This window comes from Chiloscyllium punctatum, chromosome 19, assembly GCF_047496795.1.
Source record: "Chiloscyllium punctatum isolate Juve2018m chromosome 19, sChiPun1.3, whole genome shotgun sequence".
Taxonomy (NCBI): domain Eukaryota; kingdom Metazoa; phylum Chordata; class Chondrichthyes; order Orectolobiformes; family Hemiscylliidae; genus Chiloscyllium; species Chiloscyllium punctatum.
The window spans coordinates 71,721,180-71,745,227 of NC_092757.1; the positions used below are offsets into that span (position 1 = coordinate 71,721,180).

General features: G+C 40.2%; 1 protein-coding gene across 8 annotated transcripts in view; it reads right to left on the reverse strand.

Annotated features, from left to right (window-relative positions):
- LOC140491464 (sialate:O-sulfotransferase 1-like) overlaps window positions 1–24,048 on the reverse strand; it is a 163,733-nt gene that overhangs the window by 110,568 nt on the left and 29,117 nt on the right. Inside the window, exons 2-4 of one of the 8 annotated variants that reach the window (XM_072589647.1) lie at window positions 22,712–22,786; window positions 19,673–19,889; window positions 6,469–6,632 (exon numbers count right to left, since the gene is read on the reverse strand). The exons of 5 other annotated variants lie outside the window; for them this stretch is intronic. The gene's annotated coding sequence lies outside the window, so the exon portion shown is untranslated. The remainder of the gene's footprint in view (window positions 1–6,468; window positions 6,633–19,672; window positions 19,890–22,711; window positions 22,787–24,048) is intronic. 2 more of the 8 variants (XM_072589651.1, XM_072589648.1) reach the window with 2 other exon arrangements.

Sequence of the window (24,048 nt, forward strand, 5' to 3'; positions counted from 1 at the left end):
TTACTAATGGAACCACCTGCATAATCTTTTCAGGCATTGCGTTTCACATCAAAAATTGACTGAACAGATATTATTTTCTTGCCGTCTCTCATTCCAACCCCAACACAGCTATTGAAAGCTTTTCTCAGGACAGTTGGCACCCCAATTGCCACGTTTCAATATACAGGAGTGTGGCAAGGGTTGTATATGAGGCGGTGTTAGTCCTTTGAGCTAAGATGGTGTTACTTAGTTAACAGCATAAATGTGGCTTCAGTTGACAGATCTGCTGTGGTAGGCCTTGGGCTACCTCCTCCTCTACTATGGTATCAGGGCATTGAAAGATGTAGAGGCTCATGATTATAGATTTCAGGTAATGTGGACATTACAAATGACAAAGTGAAGCACCTTCAGACAATTCCTTCATTGATGTGTATGAACCCAGACCATTTTGTCAAATCTGTTACGGTGATCTGTTCTGATCAGCTCGCAAGAAGTCATAACAGATCCAAAACATCAACTCTGCTTCTGTCTCCACAGATGCTGCCAGACCTGCTGTTTTTCATCAGCATTCTCTGTATTTGTAACAATTTAAATGCCAATGGAGTAGCGAAGGGAAATAGTGATGTGGTCCAGGATGGGGTGATTAATGGAAATGTGAAATCGGATATAATGCTTTCAAGAGGATGTCATCAAGCATGTAAATTAGAGGTCAACATAGGGAAAATATTTGATCACAATGTTCTGGTGTAAGACTGTGAGGAAAGGTTACCTCATAGCCACATGCAACAGTGAATGAGCAAACCAGTTGTCCAGCATTACTGTTTAAGTTGGAATCCCTGGGATGCAAGGAATATGAAAGCTGTATGAGAGAAATGGACTGGAAGACAGTAGTTATTTGAATGGGGTTGAGGGTGAAGGGAGAAAATATAGTCAAGCCTATCCTAAAATGAACAGAGGACCAAAGCCTAGGCAGTTAAGTACAATAACAACATGTGAATCCAGAGTGAGAATTTTCCAGGGAAAAAAAAACCCCGGGAAATAGGGTTGCGAGGGAGAAGGGGATATGGGCACAGAGCTATACAGGGAAGTAATTAGAGATGGAATAGTGACACACTACCATTAGTATCAGTGCACTACATCAAAAATGCATCATATACTCAGTGCTGCATCATTAGTATTCAAAATGATCAAACACTAAATTCCATACAAACTTGGAATTGGAATAATAGTGATAGCAGTTGCACTGTTTTTGGTGTATCACCATAGCAATCGCATCATGGTTAGTTCGGCACCTATTTGTGATCTAATTTTCTGAGAAACAGAAAATCAATTTTACCAATGTGGCAGGATACGAGATCGAGGGGTATTGGTTTGCTGGGACCAGTGTTTTCAAAAAACTTTGACAGCTCTCTATTTGTTCATTGACTATCCAGAGGCGAATGTTCATTTTAAAAAGAAATCCATCACCACCCTTGGATAGTACTTGAATAATGTGAATAAATAATTAAGAGACTGCTTATGATAAACATCGGTCTGGCACAAGCTGAAGCTCAAGTTCACTGCTGAACTCTTCCACTACATTGTGAGGCGGCAGGCTGCTAAGATTCATGAAACAACCACCGACAGAGGGGAAAAAAAAAGTAGTCATTCATTCAAGTACAAACTAAATATCCGTGAAGGAATACTGTGTAATAGAAATGAATCCACAGAGGCTTGTTAAAAAAAAAAATCATTTGAAAACAAAGTGGTGAGAATTCATTTATTAGAATGAGAATAATGTAACAGGAACAGGCTAATAAACCTGCACATATTGCTGTATAAGGATGCAAGGGCATTACAGGGTTAATGCTGAGAAATGCATTAAGCACAGCTCAATATGAGGATGTGACACAGACTCTGGCAGGGGGAAAAACAGCTATGGAACGAGTGAGTCAGATCTAACAGAGGTCTCCTTCATAGTCTAAGTACCAATGTTTAGCATTCCAAGGCACCATTCAACAAACCACATCCAGCTGAAAACAAGAGCTTCTTGTTCGACTGCCTGATGGCTTTCCTCCATCACACGAGACCAAGCAGGCTGTGAATCCCCACTAGGACAGAGGACAGTGGCAGCAAATTTACCAGATGGATCTTACGGCCTGATGAGCTGTGCTGAGAATTTATCTTGCACAATGCTGACAGTGGTGCTGACTCCTGTTTAGCTGCAGCATATAAAATGCTGACAGCTGTGGAGACCTGAGGATTCATCAGGTTCAACGTTAAGAAGGATGGCCAAACAGACTGTCAGCAGCTGGAAGAGATGAACATTCTGAAACCTTGCAGAAGAGAACCTCATGAGCAAGATTCTACATGGCAGCATCTGCAGCATTTCAGACATGTTAAGGGACATGCAGGAGTCAGTGAGAGTTAGGGACGTCATGGAGTTGCAGCACTAGTCATACAAAAGGTAGTTACAGATGGTACCTGGTATTGGGGGTCTGCAGGAGCTGTCCCAACTTAAGGTTCAGCCAGAGAGTGAACAGACACTGGGGGCTTTGTAAGGAAAATTGATAACTGTAGTGTCAACAGAAAAGATTTCTGTTCTAGCCTCTACAGGCTGGGAAAGCTAGACGTGAGTGAAGTGCTTACAACTCAGATCCAGTGTCACCATCCAGTGAGCAGATACCGTTAGGCACAGTGACAGTAAGGGAAATCAATGACCACAGAGACAACTTAAAACAAGATGACAGACCGGGCATGTCACATTAATTCTGGCTTTGTGACAAAGGGCAAACCAAAAGCCCAAGCAGACAAAATCTAATAGAAGATTACCGAGGCCATAGGAAAGGTGGGAGCATCATTAGTTAAACTGCAGTAAAGGCAGGAAGTATTTATTTAAGCTCCACATAGAAGCACTCATCCAGGAGGAAAAGCAAAAGGAGGGGAAGAAGGAGTTATTAGAAGCATCACAGGCAGTAGGAATCATCCATGGAAACCTTTTAAAGGAACGGGATGCTTCCTAGGTGAAAAAAAAAGAACTGCAGATGTTGGAAATAACCAAAAACAGATGGCTGGAAAATCTCAGCAGGTCTGACAGCAACTGGAGAGAAATCAGAGTTAACATTTCAGGTCCAGAGACCCTGCTTCAGAACATTTCTTCAAGATTTTTCCCAGAGAGCACAAAGAACAAAGATACATTCGGTAAAGCGGTTATGAGAATTAAAATCATTTTTAGTTGCAGACAGTTAGTTTCGTTTTGTAAAACCCTTAAAAGTAACAGGAATTGTTTATTAAGACAATAACTATTGGAGGTTGAGAAAAGCTACAAAGGAGGCAGGTATTATTCAAATTATTCCCGAAAGGCTAGAATTATCCATCCCACTTGGGAATCCTCTCTTTATTCATAAAAGCATAATGAGTGCTTTCAGTACCAGAGTATAATATAACATCGCTCTACTGCAGAATTAAATACTTTGATGCAAGGAAAATAAAGGATTACTTTAGGAAAACATGGCCACAGAAATAATATTGCCAAAAATATGTAATTTTAGAGATGGGCTAAACAGAACACAATTGAATATCTTGGAAAAAAGAATGCTTAAAATACAGAACTACATCTAAACTAGAATCTAAAAATCAGAAGATGACTAAATAAATACACTTCATACCTCAGCTGAAACTGTAGCTGATGGTGTGTAGCTCAAAAAGTCTTAAGCAGCAATCGATATGGTCGATAAATTTCTGTATGCTTTTGATAATCATTTAAACTTCTGTACAAATGAAGTTCTTGAAAATACATGCCCTAATAGAAATATTCAGCATTCAGGAGATTCCATGAATAATTGAAATAATGATTGTTAATGATTAGTAAAACATGTGACTATAGAGCTGTAAAGGAATATTGAGAGAAAAGTAGTTGATAAGACAGAATTGTTGCTGAAATTTCTGCTGTGTCTTTTCCAAATTTATTACAGTCAAAAAGATGATTTACTTCTAGGGAAAGCTAAATCATGAGTGAAGGAGATATCTAGAAGCATCATGTGCTAATCCTAACAGGAGATGACCAAACTTATCATTACTGGAGATAAATAACTATTTAGATTCTGCTTAAATGCACAAACCCTAAAAACATACACATGAGAAGCCAGCACAGAAAGAAAGACATACTAAATAGCAACAATCATTGGTAAAACTATGCAGCAAAGAAATCTCACAGGCACTAGCAGATCCCAGCTATTGAACAAAAATGCTTCAATTGTAGGACAACTGGTCACTTTCAGAAAATGTGCTGAAGTATACATTTATCATAGAGCATCAAATGACAAATAGTCACTCACAAAGACATTAATGACATAGAACATCCTATAATAGAAGTTAAGATAGGAGAGATAGGTGATTCAGATCCACCTTTTGGCAAGAGAAAATTTGTGTCATGGGGCATCTAATTATAGGCTCAATATAGGAGCAAGAGTCACTATATTTTCAGATAGAGTAGTAGAATTGAGGAAATAGTATTTACAACCTACACCACTGCAACTACATAGTCCAGAGGCTGAAGCACTCAAGATTAACAGGGTATGTAACAAGCAACTGTGCAACACTAGATCTCAGACAACCTGTATTTATTTAACAATTCTCACTCTCGAATAGGAATGGGTCTCATGCTGTTAACCTTCTTCGAAAGGTCACAGCAGTTAAACAGCAAAAGAATGTATTCCTTTGAATGGGAATCTCTTAAGTTTCCAGGTTTTGGGAAACTCAGTACTGAATACAGCATCACTATAAAAGCCATTTCGCTATCAGGTCTCTGCACCCAGCAAGATTCCATATCCTGCAATTAAAACAAGCTGAGAAGCAACTGGAAGAAATGACCAGAATCGGTATAATTGCCATAGTGACAAACCAACTCAAATGGTATTTGGACATAGTTACTGTAGCCAGACGTTATCAGTTCATTCTAATTTTTTGAGCTGTGTGAAGTCAATACAAAGTGCTAATGACTGAACTCCATCTCACATCTACAGTTGGCAAGATTCAGAAAACGTATCCAAAAGCAGAACTTTGACTTTGATGTAAACAGTAGATTCTGGCAGGTATCATTGGATGAGAAGTCATGATTACTTTCCATCTTTATTATTCCATTTGGAAGATTTGCTTCAACAGATCATCATTTCAGATTGCCCCAGCCCCAGAGGTTTTTCAACAGACTATGTTCCACATCCAACAAGATTTAGAAGGCCGTATGTCATGTGGATGACATTGATACTCCTTGATAGTTTTGGAGTGTGTGAACAAAGTGCATGCAGTTTTAAAATACCTACAGGGAGAGGGGGTCACTCTGAATGATATGTGAATACTTCAAGGATTCTATTCGCTTCTTGAGTTACACTGTAAACAGCAAAAGATTAGTGTAAACAAAAGCTGTTAAGGCATTTCCCATCCCAAAATGATCCACAAAAGATTATTAGGGATGGTAAACTAATTTGCTGAACTTTTATCTGTTTTGACAACTTGACCATAACCCGAGAGGACAACATTTCAAGAATACACAAAGCTGGTGCTGCATCAAAGGATGGCTCTTTAAAAGTTTAAGGGCATATTGCCATCTCTGGATACGATGGCTGATTGCAATCCATCCCATTCCAACCATTATAATTGCTGACACCTCAGCTGCAGATTTTAGGTGCTATGCTCTTTCAGGATTAACCAAACTGTTTAGACATTATCTCATGGAAATCTCAGACACGTTTCTTTTTAAATTCATTCATGGGTTGAAGGCGTCACTAGCTAGGCCAACATTTATTGCCCATCTGACGGATTGCATGTTGGGATAAGAGACACACAAACCATGTGGTCTTCTCAATACACAAGAAAGAATTGGTAAAAAGATACCTCAATCCTTAGAGATACTAATAGTGCCTCATGAGGTTTAACTAGGAGACAGTGTCTGTAACAGGAAACAATAGACAATCAGAGAATGCTTCAGAAATTCAGTAGGTCTGGCAGCATCTGTGGAGGGAAACAGAGTTACATTTCAAGTCCAATATGACTTTTCTTCATATCCAAAATATACTTTTGATGAAGGAGACCCAGTGCAAAACAACAAAGGATGGAGAAAGAAAATAAGATGCAAAAGGGGAGGGGGGGGGGGGGGGGTCCTCTCTACTAAGTGCACAAAAAAAGGCCACTTGCAAGATACAGCCATCAGGTGGGACAGGGTGGTGGTGAAGCATGCAAGGAAAATAGAGAACTGACATGATGCAGTCAGTTTCTGAAGTTAATGAATTCTGCTTTCAAACAGAAATTTGAATTGAAAATGCATTTTGCTTTCAAACTACAGACAACAGTGGATGAGGTCTCCAGAACAATGGACTACTGCTTGCCAAATAGGATGTGGAGTTTATTTATGAAACTGAATTATATACTCAGGGCACAACAGCATATTAGACAGCAAGCCTAAAACAGGCTCAAACAAACATGGTGAGCTAAAGTATCCTGTCACCAACTCACCCTTCATTTACATGTAGAATGTCCTTGACACTGATACAGTTCTCCGAGGGTACAGGATGTTTGACTCTCCTCTTCCACTTATGTCAGCAAGGACTCCGATTGGATTAACAACCCCAATTAGGGAACTCATACTGAGGTCCAGCCGACTGACCTCCTTACAATCACTAGTGACGGAAACAAAACAGAGACCAAGATTGAGTTACCATTTATCAGTTTTGTGTCTAAGGTTGGCCTGATCAAAGACCAAATGAGTTGGTTATGAAAGCTATTTTGAGCATCAACAGCATGCCATAATCAACTCATTTGAGTACAGCGAAGCCAAGGTCATTTAGCCTCACTGTGGGAGGATAGTTTGGGACAAGACATACCAGGGAAACGTAGGGATCACAAAAGTGCAGAACTAGAGAGTTTAGTCATTGGTGTGGTGGCCTCAGTTCAATAGGGATTGAGAATTCATCGCTGACTTTGAAATTCATGGAATTCAAAAGCAAGAGCACTGGAAGCTATGGAGACCTACCACATTCCACATCAGACAATGGGAACAAGTGAGAAGAAACCAATTCATTTATTGACGGGAAATTGTACGTATATTTCTTATGAAAAATAAAGGGCCAGTAAATAGGTTATGCACTTGCACAATGGATGTAGTTGTCAGGGTCATCCACAAAAAGTTTGTGTTACATGGGATCTTGGATATGGTCATTTTGAATAATGGACTGCAGTTTGCTGGGTGACAATTTCAACTAATCTGAAGCCAGTTCTGCATTTGAATATGTTACAGACTCAGAGGTGCACATAATCAAATGGAAAGCTGGGCTTGGGAACCAGATAATCAAGTTCCTTTTGCAGAAAATACTGATATTTATACACCAATTACCAGTTCACTGCAGTTTAGAATTGAGAAAAGTTCAGAACTAAATGGATAGAAAGCTGAAGATTCAGCTCCCTATCCTGCTGAAGCTAATGTCACAGTTACACCAGTAAGATTATGAAGATATATAAATGAAGGAGCAGTCTACTATCAGCAGTAGGCTACATACTGTAACAGATATCACGCAAGATGGTTGACACTTTTGGATCAACAGGATGTTTGAATACAGGAACTTAACTGAAAAGGTCAGTCAGTCAAAAGACAGCAGTTTAGCAGCACATGGCTATTGTTCACACAACCAGTGGAGTTTTGTGAAGAAACTATAGGAATCTCCTCCTATTGTGGAGGAATTGTCCAGGAACAGTTGACTGGGATGAGCCCATTGAGAAATGTCATCCCATAAATGATATGCAAACCTCACACCGTCAATAACAGAATCAAATCCAAACGTCCTCAACACAGACCTACCAATCACATGAGTCTGAAGTACTCTGGGAGGATAGGGAAACCTCTCGACCACCTGGATTTATGAAGTCAGTGGTGGGTGGAAGGGGTGGGGCCTTAGCAGTACATGTAATTATATGCACAAATCATCATGTTAATGATGGGGAAAATCTAGGAGGCAAGAAGTTTCAGAACAGAATAACACAGTCTGAAAGAGTTAATACTAACGATTAAGCACCACACAATGAGGATGCCACATAGACTCATGAGTGGGAAAAGGACAATGGCCCAACATTACTACAGAGACTGAGGGCGATGTCAATGTCTAACAAACCAGAACAGCTTGCACCTAGTTGCCATCATGCAATAAATTACATCTCACTCAAGAGAAGAGCCCCTAATTATTCAACTACCATGTGGTTTTCCTCTGCCACATTGATCCAAGCAGATCCTGTAGATCTCAACCAGGGAAGAGGATAGTGGCAGCAAATCTACCAGATAAATCTTTTAGCGTAATGAACTGTGGTGAGGATTTATTTCACAACTTCAAACACATCCTGTCTCTTTTATCCCTTAATCATCTCAGTTTCCACAAACACATTTGATTTGTTTATTATGGTCACATATATGGAGATAGTGAAAAATGTTGTTTTGCATGCTAACCAGACAAATCATACCTTACATATGTACAGTTGGATAACAGACAGAATGCAGAATAGTGTTACAGCTACAGAGAATGTGCAGAGAAAGATCAACTTTCCAATATTAGAGGTCTGTTCATAAATCTGATAGCAGCAGGGAAAAAAAACTATTCTTGAATTTGTTGGTACATGTTTTAAAATTGTTGTACTTTCTACCTAATGGAAGAGGATAGAAGAGAGTCTACCTGGGGCGGATGTGGTCTTTGACTATGTTGTTAGGTGCTTTCCAGAGGCAGCAGGAAGCATCAGAGGAATCAATGGAAGGAAGGATGGTTTTTCTAATAGATTGGGCTACACTCAAATCTAATGTCTTATGGTTTTGGGCACAGCAGTCGCCGTACCAAGCTGTGATGCATCTGGATAGGATGCTTTTTATGGTGCATGTCAAAAAATTGGTAAGAGTCATTCTGAAATGGTTGATGTCTATAATGTAGATTATCTTCAGTCCTTTATTAATGCTCTCAATTACTCAATGGCAGAGACTTTGTGATGAGGATAGTGGTGAGGTTATCAGTGCTTACTGTTTTACAGGAGGAAGTCTGACAGCATTTTCTGGAGTTTACATGTGTCCAACTAAACATGGAGATCGAAAGTCACCTCTATCTCCTTTATTTTAAAAAAAAAAATCTCAAACCATTTTGTTTTCCCTTTCTGTCCCTTCCCACCACACAGTTGTGCCAGGTTTGGTTTTTGCCCTCTTTAGCTAATGTGTTCTCTAGCCCAACCTATCATTACTCTTCTGCCTTCTTGTTCTCTTTTTGTCATTTAAAGCTCTGCAGATCTTTTTGCAGTCTCAAATGCTCATCAGTGCCTCCTTACAAGCAAGGACCACTAAAGCCCCCCCACCCCACCCTCCTGTCTTGAACTGCCCACCTTGCATTCCTGAAGCCAATCTCACCACCTTTTCCCCATTCCACTCATGCCACCTCTGACTCATTAATGTACTCCATCAGTACATTATACCATCTCTATTTCCCTCCAGATACTCACTTCCTCCTAACTTTAAACGCATCCTCTGGTATGAGTGTTTCAAAAACATTTTAGGGATACTGGACACTTGAGAGGGATCAGCATTTCCAATTACTCGAGACAAGTGATTATGAGTCTAATTTAACTGTTCAATAGTTAGTTATCAAACCAAATTATAACATTATGGAATGATGCATGAAAAATTGTACATTCTAAGCTTAACAAAACCATACCAGAAAGTAAGTCAACATTCTGAATGTCATTTTATAATTGTATGCTTAATGTCCTTTGATCATTTAAGGATAGGTTAAACATGACAAGATCATACCACTAAACATTACAAATTTGCAGATCATCAGTTGATCATTTTGCATTTGGATAAGCAAGCAAGCAAACCATTCGGACCACAAAACTACAATTCTGCCTCTCTATTAGTGAGATGGGCTTCCATGATTATGAAAAATCACGTTTCTGATCAAACAACAAATAAACAATAAATGAATTAAACAAATAGTTCCTAGTATAACTTCAATTCAATTCATGTTGGAACAGAGATATCATGTTAAATGTAACAGTTACCCTTCCACACCACTAGAGGGTGAAGACGGTTATTTCTTCACTATGAAAATTCTAATAAAGCAGGAGAACATACTTAAGCCTAGCTAGGACAAAGTTGCCACTTTGCATTTTCAACATGAATGATATTCCACATATATTCCATGTCTGAAAGATCATTCATTCATTAGTTATAAGAAGAAAAAGTAAAACTGTTTGTGCTATATAGTGTGGAGATTGAGTTAAAATGGATTGACCTATCAAGTGACTGGCTTGCAGCCTGTGCTATTAATATATAGACTATTTAACAATTACATTAGTGAGCTTCAAAGCAAAAAATATGATATAATTACACATATGCCACATTGATTATTTGCACCTTTTTCTGTGCCCTTATTAAATTTGGGCCTATTAAGACTTTATTCCAAAACCAACTTATAAAGCAAGGAAGTAGCTTGAAATGAGAAAAGACAACCAAATGCTTCACATATTTATGTTAAGAATCTTCCATGTATTTTAAATGGGGCAACATCCTCACTAAAATAGTTAGCAAGGAAAGGTTGCTCAATATTCACAGGTTGGTGTCACTGACAATAATTTCTAAGCTATCACTTGAAAAAATGTCTGACGGAAATAACTTAAAAGGGTATTAAGCATATTTATTAGGATTTCACTATGTTGAAGCAAGTCAGCAATTCATTTTGAAAATACTCTGCAGTTAAGAATCTTTAAATTTTAAAGTATGGAGCTAATGACATGATTTTTTTCTGGTTACAAGTAGTTTATTTAAATCCCAAGGATAAAAATGGCTTGTTTCTTCTTGTAATTTGTTGAATTATACAATTTGACCAAGAACTAAATGGCTCCAATTTAATCTTAGGGATTCAGACAACCTGAATTAATTAGCTTAACCTACTTTTAACAAAATACAATGCTGAAATAAATTGACTATTCAATGGACATATGAGGTAGCTATCATCGGTTTAACAGAGCAATCTATGGTGGCACTGAGTTGGAGAAGGAATACAGTATTCATTCTTTGAAAAGTTCCACTGTGGATATAATGAAAAAAAACAGGTAAAGACACTCTAGTCATCCAGTCTGCCCCATATAATTACATCTCATGTACAGATGAGTATGGAATGGTCTTAATAGTCAATATGTTAGTATGGTAATAATAACTTTGCTCAGTAGTAAAAGAGGATGAGAACTCATAGGGAGATGCAAAGCCATGACTGCAAAAACAAAACTAAAAAGGATGCCTTATCTTAGGGAAAGGCAGTCTGCAAAGCACAGTGAAGCAAATTAGTTGGGAAAATCTTTTGCACTTATTTAAGGTACTTCAAAAAAAAATTGGCAGGTTCCAATGACAGCAGACGGATGGTATTATAAAAAGCAACAAAAGTCCAAGCGACATCCAATGGCAACAGAAACCAATAAGACAGTAAGGTCAATTTTAATAACTTTACTGCCACCTTGCGCATCCCACTCAGCCTGGAGACTTTCCCAGTTGATATAGCTCAGCCCAACATTCAGTATTACATGAACTAATTAACCTACTTGGGGGAGGGGGAAAAGCATTTGAATTAATGAAGATTCATTTTTTATTAAATTTACGTAGGAGCTTTAATTGAAAGGCTTTTTTTTTTATTTCTCAGCAGTCGATTTTAGTTTATTAAAATTGATTGGGGTTGACAGAATGTTGGTGGATGGGTCAGAAGGAGCAAAGTAGACATTATAAACATCTGTTAATAGGCTGCACAGCTTGGTCTGCAAGGCTTACGTCAATGCTGTGGAAACAGAATTATTTCCATGAGTCTAACACATGTACAAGTGCTATCGCACAGCATAATTGGCTTTGCAGACATCAGACCTTGCTATAAATGGACACTAGACCAGTTATTATTTCAGCACTAAAATGGCACAGTGGTTTTTAAAAGGTTGAAATCATTCATTATTTAAGGTAGAACATCTGAATGCATCTGGGAAGAGTAAAGCTGTTTTCTTTCTTCTGATAAAATCTCAGTAACCAGACTATTAACTTTCACTCGGGTTATTCCAAGGTCTAAGACTTTACGGATCTCAAGGATTTAGTTGTTTATCTTTTACATTGGGCACGGTCAGGCAGATTGCATATGGTTCTGTTCAATCAAATGCAGCATTTGCAGACAAGCTGGATACTTAGCCATGCTAAAATGCTTCAGGGTCACGCAGGCTCCTGCAAAAACAGCATTCACTTTTCCATCAGCTTCCCAGTGCAATTGGTAGTATCCAAAATCTAGATAATTATAGAACAAATAAAGTTTCTTGAACATGTTCGTCAGAAAGCACCCTATGGCTCAAGATATTTTTGTTATTACCTCAAACTATTGTTTTCCAGCTTTTACTTTTCTAATAAAAAGAAAGTGGATGCACATGTTGGCTGTATGGATGTTATGGGAGGTGCAGTGGTACAGAGTTTCCCTTCAAGGCTCTGCAGAAAGCTGGGGAAAATGCAGCAGCAATTTGCTGATCTTGATCCCTGTGTGTGATTGGCAATAAAATGGTGATTTCAGTATCCTACCTCGCCCTCCACCCAAAGATGCCCTAAGAAGACTGGGACACCTAAAAATTAACACAGAATAAGAGCATATAGATCCCACTGTTGCTACACAATTGCCAGCCATCATTTCAACACCCAGTATGCAGGAGGCAAGTGAAACTTTGACATCTACTGAAAGGTCTTGTAAATATTCAAATATTGGGATCTGTAAATGTTAATGCTCTTATCCTTGAGCTGTGCAAATTGCAAGCAGTGATGACAGTGCTGGGGATTTTACCCTGACATTGATTGAACACCAGAATGAGACCATGAATGCAAACAAAAAGGTTTCTTTATGGATGATCAAGATTAGAGGTACTCCTCCAGCCCCAGAACGAATTCTTGGGTTTCCCCTTTCTCTGTCAAAGTGGGCAGGAATGAAGAATCTCATCACTGTAAAAAACTTGCAGGAAGAAAATGTTTGTTTTACCCTGAAAATACCCTTGCTCCTGTTGACCCTACATCCTCCCCATGTAAAGGTCAAAGTTATCATGCCTTGCTTGACCTCTGTCGAGACAGCATTTATTCTGCTCCCATTCACAGTGGAGAACCCATTGTACTACCTATAACTGCCCTGAAAACACTGACCATTCTCTTCATGTCCCAGTAAAGTGAAGCCCATCCCAGAGTCGAGTTCACTATTTTCCCCACAACTGTGGATTTTCAGTGACAATCGCCCGACCATCACTGACCTAATCCCCATTACTGACCATGACCTAACTCCTTCACGGACCTACCCCGAAGTGACTTAATGGCACACCCCCTAGACTGATGTCTCAATAGCACCTGATTGGACTCTGGGTTACCGGTAACCCAATGTATCTAATATGCAGAACTGACAAAGGCCCAATCCCTACACTGAAAAGGCTCATATCCTTGGACTTGTATGACCAGTTCCAGCAGGATGCTTGGTGTCTGTCAGATTTGGGTGCAGACCTGCACTCCATTGCTCTAGACATGGTAGCAAGGTGATTGAGTGGGGAGGGGTGCTGGAGGATTTCAACATCATCCATTGTACCCCTTTCCCTCAGTGATACAGGGTGGTAAGCTAGACTAGGGAGAAAAAAAAAAGGTGACAAGCAGAAACCCCAGAAGCTTTTTCCAGGATACTCCATAGGTGCGCACCTCCCCCCAGCCCCCGACCCCCCACTTCCCCTCTGCTTGTGTTTGCAAAGCCTGTAGGTGGTATAAACTGAGGAAGGTGAACCTGCATCTCAGCAGAAGACTCCGGAAACACCATGGGATGACTATCCAAATCCCAGAGCAGATTACCCTCACCCTGGCTTCAGAGAGCAGGGCTGCATTGATATATAATGGGACGGAGACAAAGAATAAAACAAACTAAGAGCACATGGATGGTATTGGTGCTAGATCAACAAAAATGATGGCTTGTTTCCAATGATAAGTTTTTCACTTGCACTTTTACAATATCTGCTCCAATATTTTGCTGTTGGACATGGTTCATTTACTCCATTTGAGAGGTGAGCTGCCTCTTTGGACATAGCAAAGTTAAAACAAGTTGTAAAGAGCAAGCTTACATCCTTTAATGATCAGTTCTTCAATTGCTTAATCTCTACTATTATCTGAATACAGATGCTCCTTTTGTTCTTTTCCTACTGTGCCTAAATCACTTGCTTAAAAATCCATCACACTTCTGCCTTTTCTCCTGTTCTAATGAAAGAGCATGGACCTTAAACATTATTCAGAATTTAATATCTCCCCCAGATTTTGGGACAGTTTACGTTGAGGAAGGGTGTTCTGTGTTTAGTGGGCTACTCAGGAACTGTGCCTGATGAAGGGATGTAGAATTGAGAAAGGCAATTTGGGGCTGGGGGTGGGTGAGGTGGTCATTGGGAAACCATTTCGACGAAGCCTGTGCCATCTTTGCCAAACCTGCAGCAACCTCCGATCCCATTGATATATACCTCTTTGTAACACCCAGTGGAGTCCCTAGAGTAGGATTGACAACCAGCCCTCCTTGTGGGGCTGTTGGTCTCAGATTAGCTGTGGGGTTGGATTTCCACACTAAACTGGCTGAACAGGAGGTCTGATGCTGCTCATAACCTGTTGGTTATGAAATTCCTTTGAACTTTTCAACAATGATTGACATGGAGTTCCTTTCGGTTTTCCATCCAAACTCTGCCATGAATATCAATGTTAAAAATCACACTACACCAGGTTATAGTCCAACAGGTTTATTTGGAAGCACTAGCTTTCGGACCACTGCTCCTTCTGAGGTGGTTGTCAACCAGACGAAGGAGCAGTGCTCTAAGTTTGAGCTTCCAAATAAACCTGTTGGACTATAAACTGGTATAGTGTGATTTTTAACTTTATGCACCCCAGTCCAACACTAGCACTTCCAAACCATGATTATCAAATGCCAATTATTAACTCACTTTTGTTCTTGGAAAATGTGGTCAAATGTCCTGATATTTTCAGCATTTAATCCTTATTTTTGTTAAAATCTGGAGCCAAACTCAAATGGACAGAATGGTGACATGAGAAAGCAGCATCATTCAGCCATATGGACTTAGACTTATTGAATCCCTACAGTGTGGAAACAGGCCCTTCGGCCCAACAAGTCCACACCGACCATCTCAGTAAGCCACCCAGACCCAATCCCCTACCCTATCTTTACCCCTGACTAAGGCACTTAACCTACATATCCCTGAACACTATGGACAATTTAGCATGGCCAATCCACCTAACCTGCACATCTTTGGATTGTGGGAGGAAACCAGAGCACACAGGAAACCTACACAAACACAGGGAGAATGTGTGTCTGTGAGGAGTTTGCACAGTCACCCAAGGTTGGAATCAAACCTGGGTCCTTGGTGCTGTGAGGCAGCAGTGCTAATCACTCAGCCACTGTACCGGCCAAACTTCAATCTTCCCCAAATACATCATACCTGCAATCACTGCTCCACTGAAAGATGCATTTCACCATAAAAGTATGTTGCTAAGAATACTGGCAGAGGTTCCTATCTGCTGATCAAATACAAGAGAAAATGCCTTTTAATAATCATTGTTAATGTCTGCTGACCTCCCATCAGCTTTGTCTGCATACAAAACTGCAACATTTTCATTTAATTACACTAAAATGAAGACTGACTGTCCAAAGGTTTCTCTCATCCTGGAGGCATTTTGTTCTAGCCTATAAATAGTTTTTTGTCTCTGAAAAGGTCAACTAAATGGTGCAGTACCTTCCTGTCACTGAAATTTGTATTTAACTTTGTCACTATTTTTCCTCGCAATTTTATTTTCATGGTTGGTTTTCAATTCACGACAGGGAAACAGAGGCCCAGATCACTTCTAAATTCCAATCCTGCCCTGCATCTTCAAAAGTCAACACTAACTTGAATAGAGGTGAGAAGAGATGGGACATTCCAATTGAAGTAGAAGTGCTAACAGCAGATGGCAATGATGGGAACTGCATAAGAAATTAGGACAATGTGGAGCTTCAGTACTCAGAACTAGCCAAATGGCCAGGAAGAATGTACGTGACACTGTAGCAAAACCCCAGAATTATTCTTTTGCCCCTAGTTTAAACAATAGCTTTGCTGCTTCTCACATTGAATTCAATAAGAAAGGTTGAGGGAACTAGTTTTCTCATTGGAGTGAAGGAGGATGAGAGGTGACTTGACAGAGGTGTACAAGATGTTGAGACGCATAGATTCAGTGGATAGCCACAGACCTTTTCCCATGGCGGAAATGTCTATCATGAGGGGGCATAATTTTAAAGGTAATTGGAGGAAGGTTTAGGGGAGTTGTCAGAGGTGGGTTCTTTACTCAGAGTGGCGGGTGCGTGGAATGCACTGCCAGCAGTGGTAGTAGAGTCAGATACATTAGGAACATCGAAGCGAGTCTTGGATAGGCACATGGAAGTTAGTATGAAGAAGGGGATCTTAGTAGGTTAAAAGGCCAACACAACATAGAACAGTACAGGCTATTCATCCCTCTACGTTCAAAAACAATGCAATAATGGGCACCATGCTTTTTGGGTTTGGCAAGTTCCAATTTGAAAATTGAACCCTAGCTCTCCCCAGGCGTTCATTAGAGAAGTTCATTGGAGGGAAGAGCGCCTTTCTATCCAATCATCCCTTTGAAGAATGTTATCACCCAGAGACAAAAGGGGTCTTATGACATACTCCAGGAATGCAAGTTTTAATGTGCATCTTTAGCCCTGCTGAAATCGGAGCCTCATCTTTCCCAATGGAAACCAGAACAAGAGATGCTCAAGGGGAGGTTAAAATACTGGCAGTGACTGACTCCAATCGCAACCTGATCAAGCAGAGCTCAATTTATAAACGGAGGTAACAAGGATGCCCCATGTCAACCTCCTGGGATGTTCCTTAAATACATCAAATAATGCCATCAGAGTTCAAGCGATGAAGTTAACTGAAGCAGTGATACAGTCCCTGCTTGCTAAAGCCTATTGAGATCTGAGTCAAGGATCAGAAGAGGCTCATCAGACTGGCCTTTAACTATCTTTTATTCTCTCCAATTCCTTGGAAGTTAGAAGCAGTAGTATTGTATTTAAGAAAAAACAAAACAGGCCAATAAAGCCAGTGTTTTTGGATCGAATTGCTTTGAAATCTTGACATTGTGTATAATCAGGGAAAGAAACAAATTCTTATTAAATTGTTTATCATGTACTTTTCACAGCAATGCAAAATCATGATAAAAATACTGCATCAAATGCTTGTTAAGTACAGATATAACTGGAGATCAGTTAGCTGGTTTCTGTAGTGATACCAGCAGCATTGGTTCAATTCCTGCACCAGCTGGGGTCACTATGTAGGACTTTCCTTCACAACCTCTCCCCTTGCCCGAGGTGTGGTGACCCTCAGGTTAAACCACCAGTCATCTCTCTCTCTCTAATGAGAGAACAGTGCTTTGGGTGTACGGTAACTTTACCTTTACAGATACAACTGAAGAATGGCATCATCTTAAATTTACTGGAGCTATGAGGAAATCGTGATACATTCTACCATGGTTACCAACATCTCCAAAAATACATTCTCTGATAGAAGTGTAGATATTTAAGCATATTCCCCGATGCATGAAGCATTTCCTGCAAGTTATGATTGCAACACATTAAATATTCTCTTCTTCGAAAAGCAGAGTGGAAACCTGCCAAGCAAAGTCTACCTTATTACATTTTTCAGAACCAGGCTTTTCACCCAGAATCCAATAACTCTGCCTTACTGTGCCAGACCCAATAAAAATCCCCACACAAGACCATTTTACTGTCTACAGTCAGTCAATAATATAAAGGAAGCTAAACATACAGCAGCATTTTTAAGTGCATGTTATTATTTTTCAGCTTATTCTGCACAGATATTATTACTAGCAATAAAAATCAGTCTTTTCAGTGGAACAGTCTGTTTTCCTTTTGTTGGCATGTAGCAGATCAATTCTCAATGTGCATTGTTCATTGTATTCCAAAATGGAAATAAAAAGTAGTAAACAACCATTCAAAAAAAAACAATTTTGACTCATCCATATTTAGACCCAAAAACTGCCTTTCTGACACCAGAGACACCACCCATTCCACAAGTCCTGCACATAACTGCTGGCATATTAAAATCAATAATGCATACAACTATCAGGTAAATGTCTCTCAATGGTGTGCAGTGTTATCTAGAAAAAACAACAGTTCCTTGGCAACCCTCACATTTTCCATAGGCCACTTTAAAAAGATGAAACGTCTGACATTTGATAACTCAACAGCAGGTACAGAGACCAGGACAACCAATAACAGGCAGTAATGGAAACACTACCCTGCTTGTTAATTTAAATGATTGTGATTTGTAGCCAGTGCTAAGTACACTGTTGACTGGCTGCATGCCTTGCACAGCAGACTAGCACTATTTAAAGTCAAATGTTTCTGTTAAAAAGGAAATGCAACAAGGCTGGAACAGGTACCAAAAGGGATTCTAGAACTTTGTTAGACCACAGCTGGAGTACTGCCTACAGTTCTGGTCACTACATGATGGAATTTGATGTATCAGAGCAGATACAGAGGAAATTCAGCAGGATGTTGCCTGGGATAGAGTGCTTTAGCTAGGAAGAGAAGCTAAATAAGCTCAGGTCGTTTTCTTTTCGAGCAGAGAAGGTTGGTGGGGGTAGGGATTTGACAGAGGCATAGAAGATTACAAAGGGGCATTGACAGTGTTAGAAATGGGGGGGAAAAAAAAAGTGTCATTTTTGCAGATATAGAAAAAGGATACAGAAAAGGGGTACAGCAAGAGAACTATTAACTCTGGTCGGCATGGACGGGTTGGACCAAAGGGTCTGTTTCCATGCTGTACATCTGACTCTAAAGCTGGAAACCAGACAATTTATTCTACGATCTTGCAAGAAAGGACCCCAATTGCAGAGAGGTATTTAGAGAAGAGTATCCCTACTTTTCAGTGTAATAATTGTGGTTAATTAAATACTTACTTTGGTGTGTAATTATAGCAAATAAGTTCTTTTTAAAAATTGTTTTCAGCAAAAAGCTGAGATAACCGAAATGCTTGGGCTATACAAAATGACACAAGTTAATGAAATGTCAGAGGATGGAATGTACCAGAATTGATCAAAAATGTTAAACCAGATCTTGATGTACTGTTGACAAAATAGCGTGTGTGTCAGCACTTACAGAGAGGAAGGTTGCCAACCTGGGGAAGGGGGCAATGGGCATGGAGCCTAGATGGGCAGAGGCAAAATACTAAGAGATTGGGTAATGGAGGAAATCAGGAGAGGTGACCTCACACAGCTCAAAAGTATAACTGTGTAGTAGTTTGAATAATCATCACTTCAATTGCTCTCTGCAATTGGGGTCCTTTCTTGCAAGATCGTAGAATAAATTGTCTGGTTTCCAGCTTTAGAGTCAGAGATGTACAGCATGGAAACAGACCCTTTGGTCCAACCCGTCCATGCCGACCAGATATCCCAACCCAATCTAGTCCCACCTGCCAGCACCCACCCCATATCCCTCCAAACCCTTCCATTCATATGCCCATCCAAATGCCTCTTAAGTGTTGCAATTGTACCAGCCTCCACCAAATCCTCTGGCAGCTCATTCCATACACTTACCACTCTGCGTGAAAAAGTTGCCCGAAGTCTCTTTTCTTGTCTAAATTTTATTGATTTTTGTTTCTAACAGATTTGGGTGCTCATCCTGGAATCCCAAGCTCCAGTTGCTCGGCAATTGTTGGGAAAACGGAGAAGGTGCACCTTGCTGATTTTGGCAGTCTTTAGTTTCCCTCTTTGCTGTGGCGACTTGGGCGAGCGAGATCCGGACGGAGAGACCCTGGAAACAAGACGGGTTGAGACGCGGCATGTTCGGTCGGGTAACTCTTGTGCACAGGACCCGGGTAAGAAAAAAGGTCTTAAATAAGTATTATCTGGGCGACTGGAGTAGGCAACGGTATTTGCTGCCATCACCGCGGGGCAGAGCGCGTTGACATGTGGCGGGTTTGGTCGGCTAACTCTTTTACAAACAAAACCTGGGTAAGATATATATCTGTATATCTCCGGGCGACCGAGGCAAGCAACGGTTGTTGTTGCCATTGCCGTGGGACAGGGCATGCTGACACGCGGTGGCTTGGTCAGGTCAACTCTTATGTATACAAGACCTGGGTATCTGGGCAGCCGGGATAGGTAGAGATAGTTGTCTGGGTAGGCAACAGGGTGGTTGCTGCCAGGTATTGCCGCAGAACGGGGTGCATTCGACCAGGTAACTCTTGTGCACAGACCAAGGTATGAAAATGGACCTTTAAGTATTGCCTTGGTGGTCGGGCACGTACGAGAAGTACAGGGAATTGGCAACACATAAATTAAGGTATTTAATTGGCTAAATTAATCTGATGAGTGAGGTGTCTACCTGATTTCGACCACCCAGCCTTTGACCGGTTGTGAAGAGGGGGAAGTCCCCCACGCGAAGGTCAGGACCCTGAAGTGGGTGTGGAAGTGACAACGGATCTCAGTAAGGTTAATTAAATTACATAAAGAAACGGCCGAGTATTCGTAGTTTAAGTGTCGAAGGAGACAAGAGAGGGATGTCAGAGGACCACATCCCAACAGACAGTCCTTTAGGAAAAATGTTAAGAGATTGGAAGTACAATCCTTGGACGCGAGGAAATGTATATAAAAAAATGATAAGATGTCAATTGAAAACAGCCTTACAGTCAGGAGGAATCAGATTATGCTTAGTGTCAGAAGGACTAGCAGCTGAAGGGCTACGGAGGGTACACTTCGTAACTAAATTATAGCCAGACATCCAGAAAAATATTCAAAACCTAGAGGAGTTGTTGCGGGAAGCTCAAAGTGTCTGTATGTGTGAGAGAGAAAAGAGCTGTACAGCTAGTAGAAAGTTTAACCCTTTGTGATTCAGTCTGAATGCACATTTGTTTGTTGGTGATTGAATGTTCCCTTGAACTTGAGATCGGACTGTTTTGAATCTGATTTCTATTATGGAAATTTTAACATGATTTCTTTTAAGGTTAAGGATTTTGCAAGATTATGAAATAAAATGTTAACTCCTGCTCTTTTTAACAGATCATGACTACCTTACTATTAGTTTCTAACTAATCTCTTCTTTTATCCTTACATAAAAGCGATTGGTGGAGGACAGTTGAAGTCTCAGTTCAACATTAGATTGTAATAAAATCAAAAAAAAAAGAAAATCCTATGGTTAAAATTGGTGACCTTGGATTCGGCCATTATTCGTGCATTAGAAATTTTTTTAATGACCTATAGCATTGTAATTGAGCAATGACTGGTCAGGACTACTTAAGAAAACTAATTTTGGATCAAGGGATTAGAAATGGGTAATTATAGTGGATTTCAAAGTTGGGAACGGTTGCATTTTACATTTTAATGATTAAATACTGAATAAATGTATTTTTAATACACACAAGATTCCTAAATGTATATTTAGGAACAGGCTTTAAAGTTAGACAAGCATAAATTGATAAATTATATTTGAGATTACAGGGAGCAAGAAATATTGCAATATTTCTTTAAAAATCAAGGTCTAAACAAAACATTGGGTAATAAAGAAAAAGGACGAAACGGAAAAAAAAAAAAGAAGGAAACCGGAACGGTGGCGGGCAGCATGTTAAAAATAAAGGGAAGAGATGTTAAGGGGTCTGGTAGACAGGAACAAGGATCAAAGTGGAAACCCCCACAAGCTGGATGTTATTACTGTGGAAAGACAGGTCACTATAAGAGAGTGTCCTGATCCGAAAAAGGTAGTAAAGGCAGTGCCGTTTATGAACCTTGATGAAAAATAGGTGTGTCAGGAGCTCCTGCCCCCGGGGACCAACCAGGAACCCTTGATAAGTCTAAAGGTGGGACCTTACAAAGAGGACATAGTTTTCCTAGTCTATCGGGGGCAGCAAGGTCATCCTTAAAGTTTAAACCAAAGGGAGTGGGAACAAAAAAGTTAATTGGATTATGACGACAGTTTCTGCAAATGGTGGTATGGAATCTGTTGAGGTTCTTAAAAATGAATGTGCTCGAGCAAAAACAATTACAGAAACAGGGTGAGAAGTTGCAAGTGACTGGTAAACAAACAGAACTGTGCGATTACAGTTTTTAAAATGTTTTAGTCACTTTTTGCGTTTTCACCTGAATTATATAATATATAGAATTAATACTTATAATAAATCAATTGTGTTAGCCTGGATCAATATTAATTGGCAGGATTCCTTCACACATCTTCAGTCACCTGTCATATTGATTCATGGTTAACTTAAAACATTAACTGCATTAATTCATTGTTAATTAAAGAATGGAAAGATACAGAGTGTGTGCAGGCAATGGCAGCAACAGCCTTATTGGTAGAGGAGAATCGGAAACTTACTTTTGGGGGAGCCTTAATAGTCAGAACCCCACATCAGGTACGAACCATACTAAATCAGAAAGCAGGACGATGGCTCACAGACTCTCGGATCTTGAAATGAGAATCTTAATAGAACTGGATGACCTTGTGTTAGTCACAGACAGTTGCTTGAATCCAGCTGCATTTCTGTGGTGGAGAGAGAGGGGGGTGGCCCTTGGCAATCCAGAACATGACTGCCTTGATATCACTGAATATCAGACTAAAGTGTAAATGAACTAGAGACGTACCGTTGCATGCGGGAGCTCGGTTGTTTATCGACAGGTCCTCCCGGATGATTGAGGGTAAAAGGCACAATGGATATGCTGTAGTAGACGAGATAGAGGGAAGCATTATCGTGGCTGAAAGACTGCCCAACAGCTGGTCAGCCCAAACTTGTGAACTCTATGCCCTAGAAAGAGCTCTCAGAACCTTAGAACACAAAAAAAAAAGGAACAATATGTACAGACTCCAAATATGCGTTTGGAGTGCACATATCTTTGAAAAAAAAATTGGCAAGAGAGAGGAAAAGAACCAACTCATGAGGAATTGATAAAACAAGTGCTGGAATCCCTGTTACTCCCCAGAGAAATAGCGATAGTTCATATAAACGGACATCAGCAGGGGAATGAACCGGAAGTAAGAGGAAATAGACTGGTCGATGAGGTAGCTAAAGAAGTGACCCTGAATCCGCAAGGAGCAGTGATATATTCCCTAATACCTACAATTTCAGATCTTCAGGGTGCCCCATTGTTTACTGCAAAAAGGGGGAGAAAGGGACTAAAAGATTTAGGAGTTGCAAAGACAGCAGATGGAGCAGCCTTATAGTAGTTAGTACCCCCCATCAAGTCAGAACTGTGTTAAACCAAAAGGCAGGGAGATGGTTGACGAGGCCATCCTGATGGAAGAAGGTGACCTGGTGTTAGCAACAGACACTTGTCTAAACCCATAAGGTGGTAGCTGGAAGGGAGAACCTCTAGACAAACGAGAATTAGAACATGACTGTTTAGATATCATAGAGTATCAAACCAAAGTTAGACAGGACCTGAGAGATCTACCTTTACATGACAGGGATAGATTGTTTATAGATGGATCATCCAGAGTAGTGGAAGGAAAAAAGACACAATGGATATGCAGTAGTGGACGGTAACAAAAACCAAACAGTGGAGGTAGACCGGCTGCCAAACACATGGTCAGCCCAGACCTATGAATTGTACGCATTAAATAAAGCTTTAAAACACTTAGAGAATCAGGATGAGACAATTTACACTGATTCTAAGTATGTATAAAATAATAAAGGGAAGGGCTCAAAAGGAGGAAGGAACCCAGGAGTGAGACCCTTCCAAAGTATACAGGTGCATTACACCGAACTATCCCCAGTGGGAAAACAGTACCTGCTGGTCTTAGTAGACCACTTAACCAGGTGGGTGGAAGCTTTACCAATGTCATTAGCCACCTCAAAAGGAGTGGTGAAAACCCACCTTGAACATATCATTCCACAATATGGAATAGTGGAAAGTATAGATTCAGACCAAGGTAGCCATTTTACTTCCAAGACTCTACAAGAAATAATGGCAAGAATTCCACA